Here is a 25,270-nt window from a genome sequence, read left to right as displayed (position 1 = left end):
ACCTCTACCACCCAGATTTTCTCACCTACAGTGAGAGAATCTGCCCATCAGCTTTCCTCACATGACCCTCTGTTTGTTAGCACTTCCCTGGTATGCCACCTCCTGCCCATCATGGCTGCTGAGAACCGACAAGGGCGCGGGTACTGGAGGGGACATGGACAAATCAGGGGTGCCCAGCCACACCCCCTAAAAAATACTACATTTGTCCCTCTCAGCAGCGTTTCAAAGGTCTCAACAGCTGACCGAGACCACCGTGCGCAGCGCTGCAAAGGGTGCCAGTGAATGTCCCCCTCAACAACCGAACTCAGATGCCAATCTGCCCACCAGTCTTTTTCTTCCATGCACCTCTGCTGCCAGATTTTCCTCAAATGCCCCTCTGCCCCCCTGGTTGTCCCACATTGGCTATTCTACAAGGATTACTTTCTTGGCGTAATACTTGACTCCTCCCTCTCCTTCAAACCACACATTCAGCACCTCTCACAAACCTGCCATTTTCATCTAAAAAATAATTCCAGAATCAGACCCTTTGTGACCCAGAATGCTACTACAGGTTGAGTATCCCTTATCCAAAATGCTTGGAACCAGAGGTATTTTGGATATGGGATTTTTCTGTATTTTGGAATAATTGCATACCATAATGAGATATCATGGTGATGGGACCTAAATCTAAGCACAGAATGCATTTATGTTACATATACACCTTATACACACAGCCTGAAGGAAATTATAGCCAATATTTTTTATAACTTTGTGCATTAAACAAAGTGTGTCTACATTCACACAATTCATTTATGTTTTATATACACCTTGGCCCTCATTCCGAGTTGATCGGTCGCAAGGCGAATTTAGCAGAGTTACACACGCTAAGCCGCCGCCTACTGGGAGTGAATCTTAGCTTCTTAAAATTGCGACCGATGTATTCGCAATATTGCGATTACTAACTACTTAGCAGTTTCTGAGTAGCTCCAGACTTACTCTGCCTGTGCGATCAGTTCAGTGCTTGTCGTTCCTGGTTGACGTCACAAACACACCCAGCGTTCGCCCAGGCACTCCCACCGTTTCCCCGGACACTCCTGCGTTTTTTCCGGAAACGGTAGCGTTTTCAGCCACACGCCCCTGAAACGCCGTGTTTCCGCCCAGTAACACCCATTTCCTGTCAATCACATTACGATCGCCGGAGCGAAGAAAAAGCCGTGAGTAAAATTACTTTCTTCATTGTAAAGTTACTTGGCGCAGTCGCAGTGCGAACATTGCGCATGCGTACTAAGCGGATTTTCACTGCGATGCGATGAAAAATACAGAGCGAACAACTCGGAATGAGGGCCCTTATACACACAGCCTGAAGATCATTTAATACAATATTTTTAATAACTTTGTGTATTAAAAAAAGTTTGTGTACATCGAGCCATCAAAAAACAAAGGTTTCACTATCTCACTCTCACTCAAAAAAGTCCGTATTTCGGAATATTCCGTATTTCGGAATATTTGGATATGGGATACTCAACCTGTAATACCCTTTTCCAATCACTGGTCATCTCCATATTAGACTACTGTAATCTCCTCCTGACTGGCATCCCTGACAAATGCCTCTCTCCACTCCAATCTATCCTCAGTGCTGCAGCCTGGCGCATCTTCCTCACCAAACGCTCTATGGGGGTTATTCCGACTTGATCGTACACTAGGATTCCGCTGGAAATGCCCTCCATACAGCCTTATCTGTGGTGCCTCCTGAAACGCACAGGGCCCTAAGCAGCCACCTTGGTAGCCTTGTGGTAAATCCCCCTCTGGATTAGAGAATACTGTATATGAAGTGCTGTCTGTGTGACCGGAGCAGTGACAATCTCACAATACTAGTCTATTGAGAGTATGGCATCTGATTATGGGTGGAGGTATGAACACAAAGTCTAAAGTAGAAGGTATTGTATCCTGGATGTACAAACAGGCTGTGTCGTATGCTCAGCCACATTGAGGTCATATCTGGAATTCTCTACCTCTCCCCCTCAGACTCTCCACCTCTCTACAAAACTTCAAACGGGATCTGAAGACCTACTTCTTCACCAAACCCAGCCAAATCTAATCCTATCCCTCTGTTCCACGATCTCTGTCTACCTCATCTGTGTCACCTAAGGTTGCCACCTCATGCATTATCGATTCCTGGAGATTCAGCCCCCCAGCCCCAAACCCCCCGCCCCCGGCAACAAGCAATGTTCACGTAAATAAAATGATGTACCATATTTATAAAATATTTTACGTACAAACAATCTAAATGAAGCAGTGTATATATAAATCGGAATATAATAATCACTACTTGGATAAATGACAGGCATTTGGTGCCTTAAAACTGGATTGTGTGAAAGAGGGAAGAACCATGGAAGTGTAAGTGTTGCACACAACCTAATCAATATCAAGCTTCAACAGGTTACACAAACAAATGCACCACTAAAAGGTGTCGGTGATTAAAAAAATATACATATATCTATATATAACTTGAGCCTCTATTTGTTTCATGCATGCTCATTATATTATAAATATATGTGTGACATGCCTGTCAGCTCTCGTTGCTCTTCTCACGTGAGCCGGGCCGGCGTTACTTCACCACCGCAGCCTGGGAAACGCTGAGGAAGAGCTGCCGATGGCAGTGTCATGGCAGCTTCGGCTTAGTCTGGGCTGAACAGTCTCGCAAGATATAATGTCATCATCTCACGAGACAGTTACTGTAGTTTGCGGAGTTCCTTGGCTGCCAAGGAGCACTGCTGGTGCTCCCAGGGTCCCCTTATTACTGGAGAATCCAGGAATCCGGGTGAAGGGAAAAGCTTCCTGGAGGGTTGCCACCAAATCCTGGAGAATCCAGGAAATCAGGGAGAGGTGGCAACCCTAGTGTCACCCCTGTCTGTCTGCCCCTCCCCTTTAGAATGTAAGCTCTCATAGTAGGTCCCTCTTCCCTAATGTGCTTATCCTTTTCTTACTTATAGTCTTCGACTGCACCAAATCCTGCGGTTTTCTGTGCCAAGTTGCTGTTTTCTTGTTTTGATTATTTGTTTATGTACTCTGTAATTGGGCGCTGCGGAACCCTTGTGGCGCCATATAAATAAAGCATAATAATAATAATAATAATAATAATAATATTCTGCATTTCCATCATCATGGATGCACAGGAAGGAACCCCATGCAGTCTGACATTGTGTCATTGACTGTAGCAGTCACATGACTATGAGACAAATACTGGGCAGCCGAAAGGAAGGGAGCGCCCCTGCTCCTGTGTCCTCTGTAGCTGTCAGTACAAGCCTTAATTATCTGAGTTCTCCTGGTGCTGGCCCAATAAATTAACAGGCACAATCTTCCTGCATACGGTGGGAGAGACATGTAATACCCCCATTGATTAATTTAAAAGAGAAGAGACTGCTGCCTGTCCAGTGAAGCAAGGATGAGCTCCGTTCACTGGATCTTGATGAGCGGCAGGTGATGGGCGCGCAGGCACCGCGAAGGACGACCCCAGAAAGAAGACCCCGGGTGAGAAGTGAACCCCTGGCAGCCTGACTGGAGAGTACCGCGGCTGGAGAAGCGAGACCCTGTGATGGTGCAGAGACCGGGACTGGAGCAGGGACGTGCAGTCAGAGGAGGCAGTGCCTCCCCTGCCATAAATGATTAGAATAATATAAAGAAGATACTTGTTATGACACATATTCTGTGTCATAAGTTATTTCTTTATATTATGCTACCCATTTCAGCTCTTTTCATCAGTTTGGGAGGCACTGATAGCAGTGTCTCCCGTCATCAATAGAAATGGGCTAAAACGGGGGGCGGGGCCAAGGACTGGGCCATAAAAGCCCATTGAAAATCAACGGGGTAAGCGGCACTTATGCAAGTGCCTCGTTGACAGGGGAAACCCGCCCCTGTCAGCGAGGCAGATGTGATTGGACAGCGGATCCAGTACTGGATCCGCTGATCCAATCACCGGTGGTCTGAAGCGGCGGCGGGACCCGGTGCTGCTGTGGCGCTATCACGTCTGGACAGTAGCACGGGCAAGTGAAGCGGCGACGGGACCCGATGTTAGAGCTGCACTGCATGTCAGGGAAGCAGGCGCTACGGAGGCAGCGGGCTGGGGACCATGCGGCGGTGCTGGGCAGCGCTGTAACTGCAGCTCACCTTGATCGTCCCCCGCTCTCCTCACAGCAGCACCTGCACCCTCTGGATTGGGGCCCATCACCACACAGGCGAGATGGTGGGGTTGTTGTTGTTGTTGTTGGTGGTGGGTGGGGTGGGTGGGGGCAGTTGTACTGGGTGGGCAGGGGGGGGCAGTTGTACTGGGTGGGGAGGGGGGGGGGCAGTTGTACTGGGTGGGAAGTGACTGGGCAGCTCTCCCTCATATCACCTGTACTGCAACTCACCTTCAGATAATCAGGGGATGAGCTGCAGTCCAAGTGATATGGGGGTGAGCTGCAGTCCAAGTGATCTGGGGGTGAGCTGCAGTCCAAGTGATCTGGGGGTGAGCTGCAGTCCAAGTGATCTGGGGGTGAGCTGCAGCCCAAGTGATCTCGGCCAGATCACTTGGACTGCAGTTCACCCCCAGACCACTTGGACTGCAGGGACAATGAGGAATAAATAAAATAAATGTTAAAAAAAAAATATATATATGTATATATCAGCAGCCCGCCGCTCACCGCTGACCAACGCTCACTGCCGTACGCTGCACCGCCACTGAAAGCTGACCACCGCAGACCACAACTGGCGGTGGTCAGAGGGACATCAACGCCGCAGCAACAAAGGACAGCTTAGTACCGCCGCATCCCCCGCAGACCATGGGCTCCTCCGCCACCGCCGCCGACAGTCTCTTCCACACCTCCGCTGCACATATCAGGTAATGTTTCCCTGCTTCCCTATGTCCTCTGCTGTCACTTTCCCTGTCCCTTCTGTCACTCTCTCTGTCACTGCTGTCACTCTCTCTCCCTGTCCCTGAAATGTGTATCATACTGTGTGCTGTAATGTGAATTTCGTCTCATACCGTTTACTGTAATGTGAATTTCGTCTCATACCGTGTGCTGTAATCGGAATTTCGGCACATACCATGTGCTGTTATGTGAATTTCACCTCATACCGTGTGCTATAATCTGAATTTCGGGTCATACCGTGTGCTGTAATGTGAATTTCGGCTGATACCGTGTGCTGTAATGTGAATGTTGGCTGATACCGTGTGCTGTTGTGTGAATTTCACCTCATACCGTGTGCTATAATCTGAATTTCGGGTCATACCGTGTGCTATAATCTGAATTTCGGGTCATACCGTGTGCTGTAATGTGAATTTCGGCTGCTACCGTGTGCTCTAATGTGAATTTCGGCTGATACCGTGTGCTGTAATGTGAATTTCGGTTCATACCGTGTGCTATAATCTGAATTTCGGGTCATACCGTGTGCTATAATCTGAATTTCGGGTCATACCGTGTGCTGTAATGTGAATTTCGTCTGATACCGTGTGCTGTTATGTGAATTTCGGCTGATACCGTGTGCTGTAATGTGAATTTCGGCTCATACCGTGTGCTGTAATGTGAATTTCGGCTCATACTGTGTGCTGTTATGTGAATTTCGGCTCATACCATGTGCTATAATGTGAATTTCGGCTCATACCGTGTGCTGTAATGTGAATTTTGGCTCATACTGTGTGGTATAAGGTGAAAGGGACACAGTATAGTATAAGGGGTCCTACTACACTGAAGGACACGCCCCCATTTGAGTGGCTATGCCCCCTTTTCTGGAGATGCGCGCATAACCAGTGCCTCCCCAGCACACAAGGACATCGCGAGCGGGAGGAGACTTCCGGACAACAGCCGCCAGAACAAGGAGCGCAGCGCGGTGCTAAGCATCCCGGGCGGCGTGGAAGGTCTACGGAGCCTGTCGGAGGGGGCACAAGAGCAGCAACAAGCGGTGAGACCCTGATGCCCCGGTAACCCTTCCGCTGCCAGACTCTGCCATTAACCTCTTCCACTGCATAGACTGCTATTGGTTAAAATGGGGGTAGGTTCCCCTTGTTAGTCTGTGGCTCTCCTTACTTCCTCAGTGCCCCACTCATTAGTGAAGGGGGTAGGCTCCCCTTTTAATTCCAGTGCCTCTGCATAAAAGTTATAAGAGGTAGGCTCCCTTAAGTACCCTACCCATATCGCTACCCCTTCCACTGCAATTACTCTGCTAATTGGGGACACATCTGGTTAATTTAGAGGGTAGGCTGCCCTCAGTTATTGGTGCCCCATTGTCCAAAAAGGGGTAGGGGCATATATTCCACGTAATGATTACTGCTGCAGTATTGTGATAATGATATTGGGCTTATAGTGTGAGCTGTTTATGCTAATAGTTACAGTATACCTAAAAATATTCAGTGTCAACTGATTTTGCTAATGGTTAAACTAAGTGATTGCCAGTAGAAGCTGTTCCTGCTAACGTGTTTGGTACCCACTATTCTGTTACTGTTGGCTCATGATTGACTATTTATGCAAGCTCCTCCCAGCAGTGCCGGTAAAGCTTATGCAACTGTGTGCTATATTATTACCAAGGCGGGTATATTATAGACTGTTTATGCAAGCTCCGCCCAACAGTGCCTGTAAAGCTTATACACCTGTGTGTGATATTACTACAAAGGCGGGCTCATTATTGACTGTTTATGCCAGCTCCGCCCAGCAGTGTCTGTTAAAGCCTATACAACTGTGTGCTATATTATTACAAAGGCGGGTTTATGATTGACTGTTAATGCAAGCTCAACCCAGCAGTGCCTGTTAAAGCTTTTTATATATCTGGGTGCTTTACCACTACAAAGGGTGGTTATACGAGACTGTGTTACATAAAGACAATGCCAGCTTGCTTTCCTGTTCCCACATTTCACCTGCCTAATTGTCATTGGTGGTTATACGAGACTGTGGGGTCTATTTACTAAGTCTTGGGTGGAGATAAAAATAAAGTACTAGCCAATCGGCTCCTAACTGTAATTTTTCAAACACAGCCTGTGACATAGCAGTTAGGAGCCGATTGGCTGGTACTTTATCTCCGTCCACTTTATCTCCATCCAAGGCTTAGTAAATAGACCCCTGTGTTACATAAAGCCAACGCCAGCTTGCTTACCTGTTCCCACATCTCACCTGCCTAATTGTGCAGTTGTTCTATTGATGAACTGTTATGTATGGCTCTACCGTATGGTTGTCCTTTTCAACTGTTTAAGCATATAATAATAAAAGCGAGTTGGATCCTTTACCATGTATGGTCATTGTGTCCAGAGGCGTCGGAATGGGGGGGACAAGGGGGCAGCATGCTCCCCCCAAACATCAGAGGCGCCTACCGCCGCCGATACTAGCGGCAGCGCTACACGCCGCACCATCCCTGTACAGTACGCGGCTGAGATAGGCGCCGCACATAAAGGGCGCTTCGGCCGCGGACCGCGATTCACTGACTGTCAATGTGATTGACAGTGACTGTCAGTGCTGCTGCTGCTCTAGTGTAGCGCTCTGATCACGCATATGTAATGAGCGGCGGCAGTGGCGTAAGTTCGTCCTAGACGCCCGGAGGCAATATAAATACAGGTGCCCCCCTATATAGAGGCAAAAAAATAAAATTATATATATATATATATATATAGTCCAGCAAAGACTCGGTACTCCCATTAACGGACAAAACTTGGTCCGGTGCCCTCATAACTGCATTGCAGCAGTGCATATAGAGTTCTTATCAGCGGCACACAGGACACAATCACAGAAGCCTTGAATAATGGTCAACGTTTCAAACCTTTACTGGTTTTTCGTCAGGATATAAATAGTACATAAAAACAAGTGACTTACCTATATACCCGCCACCATACACGTGTGGGACCCGCTCTCCGGCGCCAGATGCAGCTTCCGGGTTCGGGCGCCCGCTCATGACGTCAACGCACGTCCGTGCGTTTGTTGTCATGGTAATTTAAAACACCACTGTGACAGGACACTGAAATACATGTACCAAGTGAAACATAGATCAATCGATCACAAGACACAAAGACTAGTTATACACAGTATACTGGTTGTTTTACAAAAGACAGTATAGAGTACAGGAAGCGCTAATCAAGTTCATAGTTACTAGGGTTATTATATTTCCAAGGTTACTATCAATAGATTTAAATTAAAACCGTCACTATATTAAATTAAGTTAGTTCAAGTAAAGCAAGCTAATGGTAACATCTCATTAAGCCCCCTGGGTGCTATCACATCTAATTTATTGATCCAGAAGGATTCTTTCCGCAGAAGCAATTTACCCCGATCACCTCCTCTACGTAGAGGGGGGACATGATCTATCATGCGATATTTCAGGCTCGTTAGGCTATGTTTAGCCTCAACGAAATGTCTCGCCACTGGTTGATCTTTGGTCCCACCTGCTAAAGCTGCCCTAATTGCCGACCTGTGAAGGGTCATGCGCTCCTTAAATTTCCTGATAGTTTTGCCTATGTATGAAAGCCCACAAGGGCAAATTAATTGATAGATTACATAGGTACTCTCACACGTTAGGCGATGTCTAATATAATATTTTTTACCAGAATGTGGGTGACAAAATGAGTCACCTGTCAGTAAAAAACCACATGTGGTGCAGGTGCACTTGAAGCAACCGTTTTTGGTCTGGGGTAAAAAAGTTTTTACATTGCTAGATATTGTGCCGGGTAAATCTGTCTTCACGAGGATGTCTCTAAGATTACTCCCACGTGAATAACAATGCATGAGAGAGTGATCAGAGATTCCCAAGTCACGGTCACTTTTAACTATCGTCCATAGTTTGCTGGAAGTTTTTTTGGTGATACCAGATCCTTCATTGAACCTGTTAACCCATGTTATTTTATTAGATCTATTTTGGGACTCTTTCTTTTTAAGTAGATCAACTCTATTAAACGAAAGAACCTTATTTTTTGTATCTACCAAGAACTTCCGTTTATATCCTCGAACAGAACATTTGTCGATAAATGAATCGATCTGAGCTATAGCAGATTCCCGGTTAGAATTAATTCTATAGATGCGAATCATCTGGGAATAGGGAAGACCCATTTTCAATGATCTAGGATGACAGCTACTGTAGTGTAGCATCGAATTCCGATCAGTGTCTTTAACAAACACTGTAGTAGAGATTTTGTCGCCCAGCTTACCAATAGATACATCCAAAAAATTAATATTAGACTGACTCATGGTGTAGGTAAATTTTACTGGGGAACCGCTACTATTGTGATCCTCCATAACCCTTACAAATTCCTCTCTGGTACCACTCCAAAAAATCAATAGGTCGTCTATAAAACGAGTATAGAAGAACATTTTGGACTTGATTGCAATATCCTGAAAGAAAATCTGATCCTCTATGGAAAACATGTAGGTATTTGCATACGCCGGAGCCATGGCAGAACCCATGGCACACCCGGTTGTCTGCAAATAATACCTACCCTCTATCATAAAGAAGTGGTACCAGAGAGGAATTTGTAAGGGTTATGGAGGATCACAATAGTAGCGGTTCCCCAGCAAAATTTACCTACACCATGAGTCAGTCTAATATTAATTTTTTGGATGTATCTATTGGTAAGCTGGGCGACAAAATCTCTACTACAGTGTTTGTTAAAGACACTGATCGGAATTCGATGCTACACTACAGTAGCTGTCATCCTAGATCATTGAAAATGGGTCTTCCCTATTCCCAGATGATTCGCATCTATAGAATTAATTCTAACCGGGAATCTGCTATAGCTCAGATCGATTCATTTATCGACAAATGTTCTGTTCGAGGATATAAACGGAAGTTCTTGGTAGATACAAAAAATAAGGTTCTTTCGTTTAATAGAGTTGATCTACTTAAAAAGAAAGAGTCCCAAAATAGATCTAATAAAATAACATGGGTTAACAGGTTCAATGAAGGATCTGGTATCACCAAAAAAACTTCCAGCAAACTATGGACGATAGTTAAAAGTGACCGTGACTTGGGAATCTCTGATCACTCTCTCATGCATTGTTATTCACGTGGGAGTAATCTTAGAGACATCCTCGTGAAGACAGATTTACCCGGCACAATATCTAGCAATGTAAAAACTTTTTTACCCCAGACCAAAAACGGTTGCTTCAAGTGCACCTGCACCACATGTGGTTTTTTACTGACAGGTGACTCATTTTGTCACCCACATTCTGGTAAAAAATATTATATTAGACATCGCCTAACGTGTGAGAGTACCTATGTAATCTATCAATTAATTTGCCCTTGTGGGCTTTCATACATAGGCAAAACTATCAGGAAATTTAAGGAGCGCATGACCCTTCACAGGTCGGCAATTAGGGCAGCTTTAGCAGGTGGGACCAAAGATCAACCAGTGGCGAGACATTTCGTTGAGGCTAAACATAGCCTAACGAGCCTGAAATATCGCATGATAGATCATGTCCCCCCTCTACGTAGAGGAGGTGATCGGGGTAAATTGCTTCTGCGGAAAGAATCCTTCTGGATCAATAAATTAGATGTGATAGCACCCAGGGGGCTTAATGAGATGTTACCATTAGCTTGCTTTACTTGAACTAACTTAATTTAATATAGTGACGGTTTTAATTTAAATCTATTGATAGTAACCTTGGAAATATAATAACCCTAGTAACTATGAACTTGATTAGCGCTTCCTGTACTCTATACTGTCTTTTGTAAAACAACCAGTATACTGTGTATAACTAGTCTTTGTGTCTTGTGATCGATTGATCTATGTTTCACTTGGTACATGTATTTCAGTGTCCTGTCACAGTGGTGTTTTAAATTACCATGACAACAAACGCACGGACGTGCGTTGACGTCATGAGCGGGCGCCCGAACCCGGAAGCTGCATCTGGCGCCGGAGAGCGGGTCCCACACGTGTATGGTGGCGGGTATATAGGTAAGTCACTTGTTTTTATGTACTATTTATATCCTGACGAAAAACCAGTAAAGGTTTGAAACGTTGACCATTATTCAAGGCTTCTGTGATTGTGTCCTGTGTGCCGCTGATAAGAACTCTATATGCACTGCTGCAATGCAGTTATGAGGGCACCGGACCAAGTTTTGTCCGTTAATGGGAGTGCCGAGTCTTTGCTGGACTATTAGGGTAACATAACTGCGTTGTGAAAGTTACCTGACTAAGGCACCCATTTTTTTGTTATTATTTATCTGGATACTTGCTGGCATCTCTCTATGTGTGGAAGCTGATGCCTGTCTCTGTGTTAACACTGAAAGTGTCATTTACCAATCTGAAGCATTGATCAGCTGATTATACTGCAATATCTTTTCATTGAATATGGCTGAAAAAGGGAATATTGACGCTGATTTGTTTAACCCTTTATTGATCTCAGCTAATGAAATATTCAGTTATTCAGGGGCTGAGACTGATGGGATTCTTGTGAAGGAACAACTGTGTGATGCGACAGAATCACTGCCAGCGGATTTAATTTTCAAAGAACTTCTCTTTTTGAAGAAAAAGGCTATAGATTTCCACTTGCATGCAGTATGTTTAAGTGACTATTTTAGATCTAAGCAGATCCCACGGGGGTTCCGTATAAAAAATTGCCTGACCATAGGCAGATATGATCCCACTTTTTGCCAGAAGTGGACGGGAATTATGAACAAATGCTCATTTGACCTGATACTTTTAGTTATAGATCAATCAAAAAAGGAGGAATCACGTTTAAAAGAGAAAATTTCCGCGTATGAGGATCTTCACTTAGAGACATTACAGTCAGAAAAAGACCAGGACTGGATCAATAAATTAAACCAACAAGTAGCACTACACAAAAAAGATCTGATCAAATTTAAAAGGGAAAAGCTCAATAAAGTCAAACAGGACTATGAAAATCACCAGGTTTACCAATGGCTTTCTGGTGGTAGAGGTCCTAATGCTAATAGAAATGAGCGGAAAAAACCATTCTTTAGGAGGAACAGATTCCCTGAAAAATTAGACACGGATTCTTGCAATGACCCTGGTTCATCTAGGAGTGACTCGGATGCACCAAGACCATCTACCTCAAGAAGACGTGGACAGAAAATCCCTTTAGGGGTAACAACCCGAACCAAGGCAGGCATAGGAGATTCAACCGACGGGGTGGACAAGGGCGAAGAAGTAGTGAGTGGAAACAAGCCTCCAGCCGTCAAAAACAAGAAGAAATGATCTTCAACTTGTCGTCGTATATTCTTAGTGATGTTGAGAAACAGGTTCTGATAAAAGGTTTATCCTTTATCCCGTCTGTCCCGTTTGATGATTTAAGGTGGAAGGCTGAGAAATATCAGCTGCAGCGAAGTTTGAAATTGAAGGAATTTTTCAACAAAAATAAAAGTGCAGTGACCAAGCATGAGGATACTCACCTTGTTTTTCCAGAAAAATTGAAACAATTTCGCAAGAAATCATCATTTGAACCGAATTCATCCAATGCGTCTATTCGAACATTTATGAGATTATTGGACTTAGAGTCAGCAGAAAATTTAACTAAAGTACCTTATCACAATAATCTTACCAAAGAGCAGCAATTTGCACTCCGCACTTTATCAGATAATAAAGAATTAATTATCCGCTCAGCGGACAAGGGCGGTGGTATTGTGTTGCAAGACCTTGATGATTATAGAAAGGAGTTATATAGACACCTAAATGATCAGCATGTTTATGTCAAACTCAGGGGTGATCCGACTGCTGCATTTAAAAGAGAATTGACGCAGGTTTTACTCTGGGCATGTGATTCTAAGCTTATCACGTCTGAGATGATGGAGGTTATGATTCCTGAATTCCCTATTACACCTATTATGTATACGTTACCTAAAATACATAAGGGTATCAATCCCCCGCCAGGTCGCCCCATCATCTCAGCTCGTGGTTCCTTGTTTCAACCTTCTGCTGTATTTGTTGATTCCATATTGCAGCCAATTGTACAAAAACATGAGCACTTTCTTCTAGATACAACATCCCTGCTGAACAAACTTCAGTCATTACCATCTCTTCCAGATGAATTGTGGCTTATTACGGCGGATGTATCAAGCTTATATACAGTTATACCGCACAGTGATGGTTTAACCGCCACTAGGGGTTTACTAAGCAGGGATGGTGCTCTGGATATTGCCCACATTGATATTATAATTAATCTTCTTGAAATATTGTTGACTAAGAATTTCTTTATGATAGAGGGTAGGTATTATTTGCAGACAACCGGGTGTGCCATGGGTTCTGCCATGGCTCCGGCGTATGCAAATACCTACATGTTTTCCATAGAGGATCAGATTTTCTTTCAGGATATTGCAATCAAGTCCAAAATGTTCTTCTATACTCGTTTTATAGACGACCTATTGATTTTTTGGAGTGGTACCAGAGAGGAATTTGTAAGGGTTATGGAGGATCACAATAGTAGCGGTTCCCCAGTAAAATTTACCTACACCATGAGTCAGTCTAATATTATTTTTTTGGATGTATCTATTGGTAAGCTGGGCGACAAAATCTCTACTACAGTGTTTGTTAAAGACACTGATCGGAATTCGATGCTACACTACAGTAGCTGTCATCCTAGATCATTGAAAATGGGTCTTCCCTATTCCCAGATGATTCGCATCTATAGAATTAATTCTAACCGGGAATCTGCTATAGCTCAGATCGATTCATTTATCGACAAATGTTCTGTTCGAGGATATAAACGGAAGTTCTTGGTAGATACAAAAAATAAGGTTCTTTCGTTTAATAGAGTTGATCTACTTAAAAAGAAAGAGTCCCAAAATAGATCTAATAAAATAACATGGGTTAACAGGTTCAATGAAGGATCTGGTATCACCAAAAAAACTTCCAGCAAACTATGGACGATAGTTAAAAGTGACCGTGACTTGGGAATCTCTGATCACTCTCTCATGCATTGTTATTCACGTGGGAGTAATCTTAGAGACATCCTCGTGAAGACAGATTTACCCGGCACAATATCTAGCAATGTAAAAACTTTTTTACCCCAGACCAAAAACGGTTGCTTCAAGTGCACCTGCACCACATGTGATTTTTTACTGACAGGTGACTCATTTTGTCACCCACATTCTGGTAAAAAATATTATATTAGACATCGCCTAACGTGTGAGAGTACCTATGTAATCTATCAATTAATTTGCCCTTGTGGGCTTTCATACATAGGCAAAACTATCAGGAAATTTAAGGAGCGCATGACCCTTCACAGGTCGGCAATTAGGGCAGCTTTAGCAGGTGGGACCAAAGATCAACCAGTGGCGAGACATTTCGTTGAGGCTAAACATAGCCTAACGAGCCTGAAATATCGCATGATAGATCATGTCCCCCCTCTACGTAGAGGAGGTGATCGGGGTAAATTGCTTCTGCGGAAAGAATCCTTCTGGATCAATAAATTAGATGTGATAGCACCCAGGGGGCTTAATGAGATGTTACCATTAGCTTGCTTTACTTGAACTAACTTATTTTAATATAGTGACGGTTTTAATTTAAATCTATTGATAGTAACCTTGGAAATATAATAACCCTAGTAACTATGAACTTGATTAGCGCTTCCTGTACTCTATACTGTCTTTTGTAAAACAACCAGTATACTGTGTATAACTAGTCTTTGTGTCTTGTGATCGATTGATCTATGTTTCACTTGGTACATGTATTTCAGTGTCCTGTCACAGTGGTGTTTTAAATTACCATGACAACAAACGCACGGACGTGCGTTGACGTCATGAGCGGGCGCCCGAACCCGGAAGCTGCATCTGGCGCCGGAGAGCGGGTCCCACACGTGTATGGTGGCGGGTATATAGGTAAGTCACTTGTTTTTATGTACTATTTATATCCTGACGAAAAACCAGTAAAGGTTTGAAACGTTGACCATTATTCAAGGCTTCTGTGATTGTGTCCTGTGTGCCGCTGATAAGAACTCTATATATATATATATATATATATACACATACACACACACCACACCACACCAATATTGATCCTGCAGGCTATATATATATAGGCAGAATGAGGGGTCATTGTATATATGAGGCGGGATGAGGCAGAATGGGGGTCATTGTATATATGACAAAAATGCAGATTCATTAAACGGGCATTGAAACGTTGCACTACTTCAATTGGTGTCAGTGTGCAAATCATTGGAGTGCCGCACCACCTCTATTTTGCTAAACTACTTTGCTGTGAGGGCACCCAATGTATTAGTCTATTATGTGGCTGTGCCAGACCCCTACCTCTATCTATATATACACAAACATACATACAGTATACTGGCAGTGCACTTATACAGGGAGAAAGGGAGCATAGATGGATACCTTGGGGTCAATTCTATTCGGCAACTAAAGAATAGCGCCGGGAATTAGCTCCCGACGCTATTCAATTCAGCTAAAGTTAAGTCGGCGATGTCCCGTTCTCGCCGACTTAACAGGTAGTTTTGTCGGGAGAACGGGCATTCTCCGACTTAACTACCCGGCGCGAGGCTGATTCCCGACAGAATCAGCCTCGCGCCGGCCGCGAGGCAGCACTTTTGTCGGGTTTCTTCTCTCATCCCCCGGGGATGAGAGAAGAATTCCCGACAATTGCGGGCAACTAGTAGCAGAATTGAATAGCGTCGGGAGCTAATTCCCGGCGCTATTCTTTAGTTGCCGAATAGAATTGACCCCCTTGTGTAGTGAAAGAAGGCTCTACTCTCCTCCCCAATTACCGGAGGCAGAGCGCAATTAGGAAGTGGAATACAAGGCAAGCGTGGTACCAGCTCTTAAACTCCGCCTCGCACGTGTGTGTGTCCATCCATCCCGTCCCCCCCTTCCCCACAGCAGCGGGGAAACGGTAGCAGCAGCTCCTCTCCTACCTCCCACAGCAGGCGCTCACCAGCGTACTCTCCTGGGGTTTGCGCTGTGGTGGCGGCTTACAGGAATGAGTCAGTTCAGTGACGTAACTAGAAATTTTTCTCCCCCAAGCCAAAAAATTATTTGCCCCCCCCCCCCCCTCCATAATTGGCAGTATAGAGTGTGTGGCTTTGTTGGGATGGCTTACCATAAAGGGGCGTGACATTGCAGGAAAAGACTGCGTTATACCCCAGTTTTCCAACCTGCACGCCCAGACGGGAAAGAAAAATAATCCTGATTCATGCCCCTTACATTATTTGTAATTTTTCCTCCTTATAGTAATGCCCAGTATACATTATGCCACATACTGCAGTGGCCCTTAGACATTATGCCACACACAATAATGCACATGACATAATATGCACACACCGTAATGCCCACGACACATTATGCCACACACCGTAATGCCCCCGACACATTATGACAGGAATCGCAATGCCCGTTATACATTATGCTACACACTGCAATGCCCCTGATACATTATACCACACACCGTAATGCCTGTGACACATTATGACAGGAATTACAATGCCCATTATACATTATGCTACACACTGCAATGCCCTTGATACATTATAGCACATACAATGTCTTTGACACAGTATAACACACACCACAATGAGCCTGAGACATTATACCACATATCACAATGCCCGCGATATAGTATACCATACACCATAATGCCCGACACATTATGACACACACCGCAATGTCCGTGATACATTATGCCACACACCGTAATGCCCATTACACATTAAGTTCTACAGTAAGGCTTCTAATTACTTTTAAATTACCTGCTCGTTGCCAGGGGTTTCATGCTCTTGGTTCCATGCACGGTGCCAGGGGTTTTCATGCTCAGGGTGTCATGCTCGTTGCCAGGGGTTTCATGCACTGGGTGTCATGCTCGTTGCCAGCGGTTCCATGCACGGTGCCAGGGGATTTCATGCTCAGGGTGTCATGCTCGTTGCCAGGGGGTTCATGCACTGGGTGTCATGCTCGTTGCTAGGGGGTAGTGCTTGTTGCTAGGGCCGTGCTCCCAGTGCCACATATGCCCCCAGTGCCAGATATTCCCCCACAGTGTCAGGTATATGCCTCCAGTGCCAGGTACATGCCCCCAGTGCCAAATATACCCCCCCCAGTGCCACATATGCCCCCTCAGTGCCTGCTCCCCCCAGTGCCAAATATTCCACCACAGTGCCACATATGCCCCCTCAGTGCCTACTCCCCCACAGTGCCAGCTATATGCCCCCAGTGCCTGATATTCCTCCACAGTGCCAGGCATATGCCCCCAGTGCCAGATATTCCCCCCACAGGGCCAGGTATATGCCCCCAGTGCCAGATCTTCCCCCACAGTGCCAGGTGTATGCCCCCCAGTGCCAGATAGTCCCCCACAGGGCCAGGTATATGCCCCCAGTGCCAGATCTTCCCCCCACAGTGCCAGGTATATGCCCCCAGTGCCAGATATTCCCCCACAGGGCCAGGTATATGCACCCAGTGCCAGGTATATGCCCCCAGTGCCAGATATTCCCCCACAGGGCCAGGTATATGCCCCCAGTGCCAGATCTTCCCCCACAGTGCCAGGTATATGCCCCCAGTGCCAAATATATCCCTCTCCCCAGTGCCACATATGCCCCCCGCCCCAGTACCAGGTATATGCCCCCCAGTGCCAGGTGTATGCCCCCCAGTGCCAGGTCTTCACCCCCAGTGCCAGGTATATGCCCCCCAGTGCTAGGTCTTCCCCCACAGTGCCATGTATATGCCCCCCAGTGCCAGGTATATGCCCCCCAGTGCCAGGTCTTTCCCCCCAGTGCCAGGTATATGCCCCCCAGTGCCAGGTATATGCCCCCCAGTGCCAGGTCTTCCCCCACAGTGCCAGGTATATGCCCCCCAGTGCCAGGTGTATGCCCCCCAGTGCCAGGTCTTCACCCCCAGTGCCAGGTATATGCCCCCCAGTGCCAGGTCTTCCCCCACAGTGCCATGTATATGCCCCCCAGTGCCAGGTATATGCCCCCCAGTGCCAGGTCTTTCCCCCCAGTGCCAGGTATATGCCCCCCAGTGCCAGGTATATGCCCCCCAGTGCCAGGTCTTCCCCCACAGTGCCAGGTATATGCCCCCCAGTGCCAGGTGTATGCCCCCCAGTGCCAGGTCTTCACCCCCAGTGCCAGGTATATGCCCCCCAGTGCCAGGTCTTCCCCCACAGTGCCATGTATATGCCCCCCAGTGCCAGGTATATGCCCCCCAGTGCCAGGTCTTTCCCCCCAGTGCCAGGTATATGCCCCCTCGTGCCAGGTATATGCCCCCCAGTGCCAGGTATATGCCCCCAGTGCCTGCCCCCCCCCCCCCCTCCTCCCCCCTCCCTTGTGTTGGAGGGACACGGAGCGCATAGAGCGTCTCTCCTGTGTCCCTCCCTGGCTCTCTCCCCCGGCTGGTCTAATACAGGAAGTGCCGGTTCGTGAGCCAATCAGAGCTCACGAACGGCACTTCCTGTATTAGACCGCCGGGGGAGAGAGCCAGGGAGGGACACAGGAGAGACGCTCTATGCGCTCCGTGTCCCTCCAACACAGCAGGGAGGGAGACCGCAGATTGACATGCGGACGCTCGTCCGCATGTCAATCTGTGTAAAGTCAGTGGGCGCTGCGAGGCGCCCTCTTCAGGTTAGGAGCCCGGCGGCAGCCGACTCCGCTGCCTCCGGGACTTCCGCCCCTGAGCGGCGGAGCTTCATGACGTCAAGCCGCTCATTACATATGCGCAAGCTGTGCTGAGGCCGGACCCGGACGTCGCAGTGGAGATAATGAGAGACTTGTTTGAAAATGCGGGGGCCGCCCGCTCCAGCTTGTCCGCCCGCCCGGCATCCTGTGGGGGTATGTGTTCCTGGCACTGGGGGGGACATATGTATAACTGGCACTGGGGACATATATGTATACAGTATCTGGCACTGGGGGGGGACATATGTATAACTGGCACTGGGGCCATATATGTTTACAGTATCTGGCACTGGGGACATATATCTATAACTGGCTCTGGGGACATATGTATAACTGGCACTGGGGGGGGCATATGTATATCTGGCACTGGGGGCATATATGTATATCTGGCACTGGGGGCATATGTATAACTGGCACTGGGGGCATATATGTATACAGTATCTGGCTCTGGGGGCATATATGTATATCTGGCTCTGGGGGCATATATGTATAACTGGCACTGGGGAAATGTATGTATAACTGGCACTGGGGGCATATATGTATAACTGGCACTGGGGACATGTATGTATAACTGGCACTGGGGGCATATATGTATATCTGGCACTGGGGACATATGTATAACTGGCACTGGGGGCATATATGTATACAGTATCTGGCACTGGGGGCATATATCTATAACTGGCTCTGGGGACATATGTATAACTGGCACTGGGGACATATGTATAACTGGCACTGGGGCCATATATGTTTACAGTATCTGGCACTGGGGACATATATCTATAACTGGCTCTGGGGACATGTATGTATAACTGGCACTGGGGGCATATATGTATAACTGGCACTGGGGACATGTATGTATAACTGGCACTGGGGGCATATATGTATATCTGGCACTGGGGACATATGTATAACTGGCACTGGGGCCATATATGTTTACAGTATCTGGCACTGGGGACATATATCTATAACTGGCTCTGGGGACATATGTATAACTGGCACTGGGGGGGGCATATGTATATCTGGCACTGGGGGCATATATGTATATCTGGCACTGGGGGCATATGTATAACTGGCACTGGGGGCATATATGTATACAGTATCTGGCTCTGGGGGCATATATGTATATCTGGCTCTGGGGGCATATATGTATAACTGGCACTGGGGAAATGTATGTATAACTGGCACTGGGGGCATATATGTATAACTGGCACTGGGGACATGTATGTATAACTGGCACTGGGGGCATATATGTATATCTGGCACTGGGGACATATGTATAACTGGCACTGGGGGCATATATGTATACAGTATCTGGCACTGGGGGCATATATGTATATCTGGCACTGGGGGCATATGTATAACTGGCTCTGGGGGCTTATATGTATATCTGGCACTGGGGGCATATATGTATAAGTGGCACTGGGGCATATATGTATAACTGGCACTGGGGCATATATGTATATCTTGCACTGGGGACAGCATCTCTGGGCTGCGATCACCTCTGCCTGATTGATAGGCAGAGGTGGTTGCGGGGCGGGAGAGGGCGTGCCAACGGTGTAAGATCACCGTTGGCTGGGTGCAGTCCAGACAACACAGGTGTGTCTGGTCCGTTGCGGGGTCGGGCTGCGGCGGCTGCATTGGAAGGGAGATACTAGCCAGGTGCAAAATCATCACCGCTATGTGATGCTTTCGCACCCGTGCGGGATGGGGGGTGGGGGCAGAGCCAGACATGCTGGGTGGACTAGCCCTGTGCTGGACTTGCCCCCGCATGTCTGAGAAACTGATTGTAGATGTGCTAAATTTAGCACATCTACAATCATATCTGAATTAGGCCCTTTAAAAGGCATATTGTGTGTAAGGGAGCTCTACCAGACATAATGTATATAAGGGGTCACTCATTCAACTGCTACTCCATAGAGTTTCGTACAAGTGACCTGTCTAAGGTGGCCATAAATTAGGGGCGCCAAATTGAGATTTTATCTCCCCCCCAACTGAAAACATTCTGACGCCCCTGATTGTGTCTGAGCGGTAAAGCAGGTCTGCCTCTCTGACCTTAACTGAACCAGGTTTATTTTACACCCACACTCAGTTTTAAGTTCCGGCACCGGATTTGTGGGCATTGCAGACACACTTGGGGACACCTCCAAAATCTGCCTAAGCTGCCTAATGGTAACATTGGGCCTGGCAACAGTTTGCCTAAAATTGCTGTTAGCTTGCATATTAAAACCAATATTCAATGAAAATAATCTAATCTTAAGATTAAGGTAAAGCAATATTTTTTATTTAGTTGGACACATTAATTAGATGAGAGCAGAGGTGGATTTAGACCTCATGGGGCCCTAAGAAAGATACCGATTTAGGCCCCCCCCCCCCCCCTTCCCCAAACAATGCATAGCACTACAGTATATTTTCATTCATTTATGCCTCTTACATTTGCTGTTTTTCCTCCTAATATTCTATTACAGTATATTAATGTCCGCTCACCTCTAACTTCCATTATTCCACCACTCAGTTACTGCATTTTAGATTAGTGCTGCCTTCACTGAATATAGCAGGACCCATACCCCATTATTACACCCTCACTCACTGACTGTATTGTGTGAGTGATCGAGGCTTACAACACTGCAGGACTGGAGACACAGGCATGTGCTGGATCCAGCATCTAACTGTCTAATCACTGACAGCCTGCCGGGACTCAAGTACTCAGCCAGCTCAGTGCTCTGACATTTTTGACGGAGGTCGTGGTCACCGGAAATGCCCTCCATACAGCCTTATCTGTGGGGCTCCCTGAAACCCACAGGGCCCTAAACAGCCGCCTTGGTTGCCTTGTGGTAAATCCTCCTCCGGATTAGAGAATACATGAAGTGCTGTCTGTGTGACTGGAGCAGTGACAATCTCACAATACTAGTCTATTGAGAGTAGGGCAGCTGATCATGGGTGGAGGTATGAACTAGAGATGAGCGGGTTCGGTTCCTCGGAATCCGAACCCGCCCGAACTTCATGTTTTTTTTCACGGGTCCGAGCGACTCGGATCTTCCCGCCTTGCTCGGTTAACCCGAGCGCGCCCGAACGTCATCATGACGCTGTCGGATTCTCGCGAGGCTCGGATTCTATCGCGAGACTCGGATTCTATATAAGGAGCCGCGCGTCGCCGCCATTTTCACTCGTGCATTGAGATTGATAGGGAGAGGACGTGTCTGGCGTCCTCTCCATTAGAATAGAGATAGATAGATTAGATAGAGAGAGATTGTGCAGAGTCGCAGACAGAGTTAGTTTACCACAGTCAGTGACCAGTGCAGTTGCTAGTTAACTTTTATTTAATATAATATATCCGTTCACTTCTCTCTGCTATATCCGTTCTCTGCCTGAAAAAAAAAACGATACACAGCACAGTCAGTCACACAGTGTGACTCAGTCTGTGTGCACTCAGCTCAGCCCAGTGTGCTGCACAGTCATCAATGTATAAATTAAAAGCTTATAATTAATTGTGGGGGAGACTGGGGAGCACTGCAGGTTGTTAGCAGGAGCCAGGAGTACAATTATATTAATTAACAGTGCACACTTTTGCTGCAGGAGTGGTGACCAGTGCCTGACCACCAGTATAGTATTGTTGTATACTACTAATATCTCTTTAAATATCAACCAGTCTATATTAGCAGCAGACACAGTACAGTGCGGTAGTTCACGGCTGTGGCTACCTCTGTGTCGGCACACGGCAGGCAGTCCGTCCGACCAGAATTGTATTATTTATTATTATATACCTACCACCTAACCGTGGTTTTTTTTTTCATTCTTTATACCGTCATAGTGTCATCCTAATTGTTACGAGTATACTACTATCTCTTTATCAACCAGTGTACAGTGCGGTAGTTCACGGCTGTGGCTACCTCTGTGTCGGCACACGGCAGGCAGTCCGTCCGACCAGAATTGTATTATTTATTATTATATACCTACCACCTAACCGTGGTTTTTTTTTTCATTCTTTATACCGTCATAGTGTCATCCTAATTGTTACGAGTATACTACTATCTCTTTATCAACCAGTGTACAGTGCGGTAGTTCACGGCTGTGGCTACCTCTGTGTCGGCACACGGCAGGCAGTCCGTCCGACCAGAATTGTATTATTTATTATTATATACCTACCACCTAACCGTGGTTTTTTTTTCATTCTTTATACCGTCATAGTGTCATCCTAATTGTTACGAGTATACTACTATCTCTTTATCAACCAGTGTACAGTGCGGTAGTTCACGGCTGTGGCTACCTCTGTGTCGGCACACGGCAGGCAGTCCGTCCGACCAGAATTGTATTATTTATTATTATATACCTACCACCTAACCGTGGTTTTTTTTTCATTCTTTATACCGTCATAGTGTCATCCTAATTGTTACGAGTATACTACTATCTCTTTATCAACCAGTGTACAGTGCGGTAGTTCACGGCTGTGGCTACCTCTGTGTCGGCACACGGCAGGCAGTCCGTCCGACCAGAATTGTATTATTTATTATTATATACCTACCACCTAACCGTGGTTTTTTTTTTCATTCTTTATACCGTCATAGTGTCATCCTAATTGTTACGAGTATACTACTATCTCTTTATCAACCAGTGTACAGTGCGGTAGTTCACGGCTGTGGCTACCTCTGTGTCGGCACACGGCAGGCAGTCCGTCCGACCAGAATTGTATTATTTATTATTATATACCTACCACCTAACCGTGGTTTTTTTTTTCATTCTTTATACCGTCATAGTGTCATCCTAATTGTTACGAGTATACTACTATCTCTTTATCAACCAGTGTACAGTGCGGTAGTTCACGGCTGTGGCTACCTCTGTGTCGGCACACGGCAGGCAGTCCGTCCGACCAGAATTGTATTATTTATTATTATATACCTACCACCTAACCGTGGTTTTTTTTTTCATTCTTTATACCGTCATAGTGTCATCCTAATTGTTACGAGTATACTACTATCTCTTTATCAACCAGTGTACAGTGCGGTAGTTCACGGCTGTGGCTACCTCTGTGTCGGCACACGGCAGGCAGTCCGTCCGACCAGAATTGTATTATTTATTATTATATACCTACCACCTAACCGTGGTTTTTTTTTTCATTCTTTATACCGTCATAGTGTCATCCTAATTGTTACGAGTATACTACTATCTCTTTATCAACCAGTGTACAGTGCGGTAGTTCACGGCTGTGGCTACCTCTGTGTCGGCAGTCGGCAGGCAGTCCGTCCATCCATAATTGTATTATTATTATAATATATACCACCTAACCGTGGTTTTTTTTTCATTCTTTATACCGTCGTCATAGTGTCATACTAGTTGTTACGAGTATACTACTATCTCTTTATCAACCAGTGTACAGTGCGGTAGTTCACGGCTGTGGCTACCTCTGTGTCGGCAGTCGGCAGGCAGTCCGTCCATCCATAATTGTATTATTATTATAATATATACCACCTAACCGTGGTTTTTTTTTCATTCTTTATACCGTCGTCATAGTGTCATACTAGTTGTTACGAGTATACTACTATCTCTTTATCAACCAGTGTACAGTGCGGTAGTTCACGGCTGTGGCTACCTCTGTGTCGGCAGTCGGCAGGCAGTCCGTCCATCCATAATTGTATTATTATTATAATATATACCACCTAACCGTGGTTTTTTTTCCATTCTTTATACCGTCGTCATAGTGTCATACTAGTTGTTACGAGTATACTACTATCTCTTTATCAACCAGTGTACAGTGCGGTAGTTCACGGCTGTGGCTACCTCTGTGTCGGCAGTCGGCAGGCAGTCCGTCCATCCATAATTGTATTATTATTATAATATATACCACCTAACCGTGGTTTTTTTATACCACCTAACCGTGGCAGTCCGTCCATAATTGTATACTAGTATCCAATCCATCCATCTCCATTGTTTACCTGAGGTGCCTTTTAGTTCTGCCTATAAAATATGGAGAACAAAAAAGTTGAGGTTCCAAAATTAGGGAAAGATCAAGATCCACTTCCACCTCGTGCTGAAGCTGCTGCCACTAGTCATGGCCGAGACGATGAAATGCCAGCAACGTCGTCTGCCAAGGCCGATGCCCAATGTCATAGTACAGAGCATGTCAAATCCAAAACACCAAATATCAGAAAAAAAAGGACTCCAAAACCTAAAATAAAATTGTCGGAGGAGAAGCGTAAACTTGCCAATATGCCATTTACCACACGGAGTGGCAAGGAACGGCTGAGGCCCTGGCCTATGTTCATGGCTAGTGGTTCAGCTTCACATGAGGATGGAAGCACTCAGCCTCTCGCTAGAAAACTGAAAAGACTCAAGCTGGCAAAAGCACCGCAAAGAACTGTGCGTTCTTTGAAATCCCAAATCCACAAGGAGAGTCCAATTGTGTCGTTTGCGATGCCTGACCTTCCCAACACTGGACGTGAAGAGCATGCGCCTTCCACTATTTGCATGCCCCCTGCAAGTGCTGGAAGGAGCACCCGCAGTCCAGTTCCTGATAGTCAGATTGAAGATGTCAGTGTTGAAGTACACCAGGATGAGGAGGATATGGGTGTTGCTGGCGCTGGGGAGGAAATTGACCAGGAGGATTCTGATGGTGAGGTGGTTTGTTTAAGTCAGGCACCCGGGGAGACACCTGTTGTCCGTGGGAGGAATATGGCCGTTGACATGCCAGGTGAAAATACCAAAAAAATCAGCTCTTCGGTGTG

The sequence above is a fragment of the Pseudophryne corroboree genome, chromosome 11 (genome assembly GCF_028390025.1).
Source record: "Pseudophryne corroboree isolate aPseCor3 chromosome 11, aPseCor3.hap2, whole genome shotgun sequence".
Taxonomy (NCBI): domain Eukaryota; kingdom Metazoa; phylum Chordata; class Amphibia; order Anura; family Myobatrachidae; genus Pseudophryne; species Pseudophryne corroboree.
The sequence above is the reverse complement of the archived record's forward strand: the minus strand, read 5'-3'. Positions refer to the sequence as shown.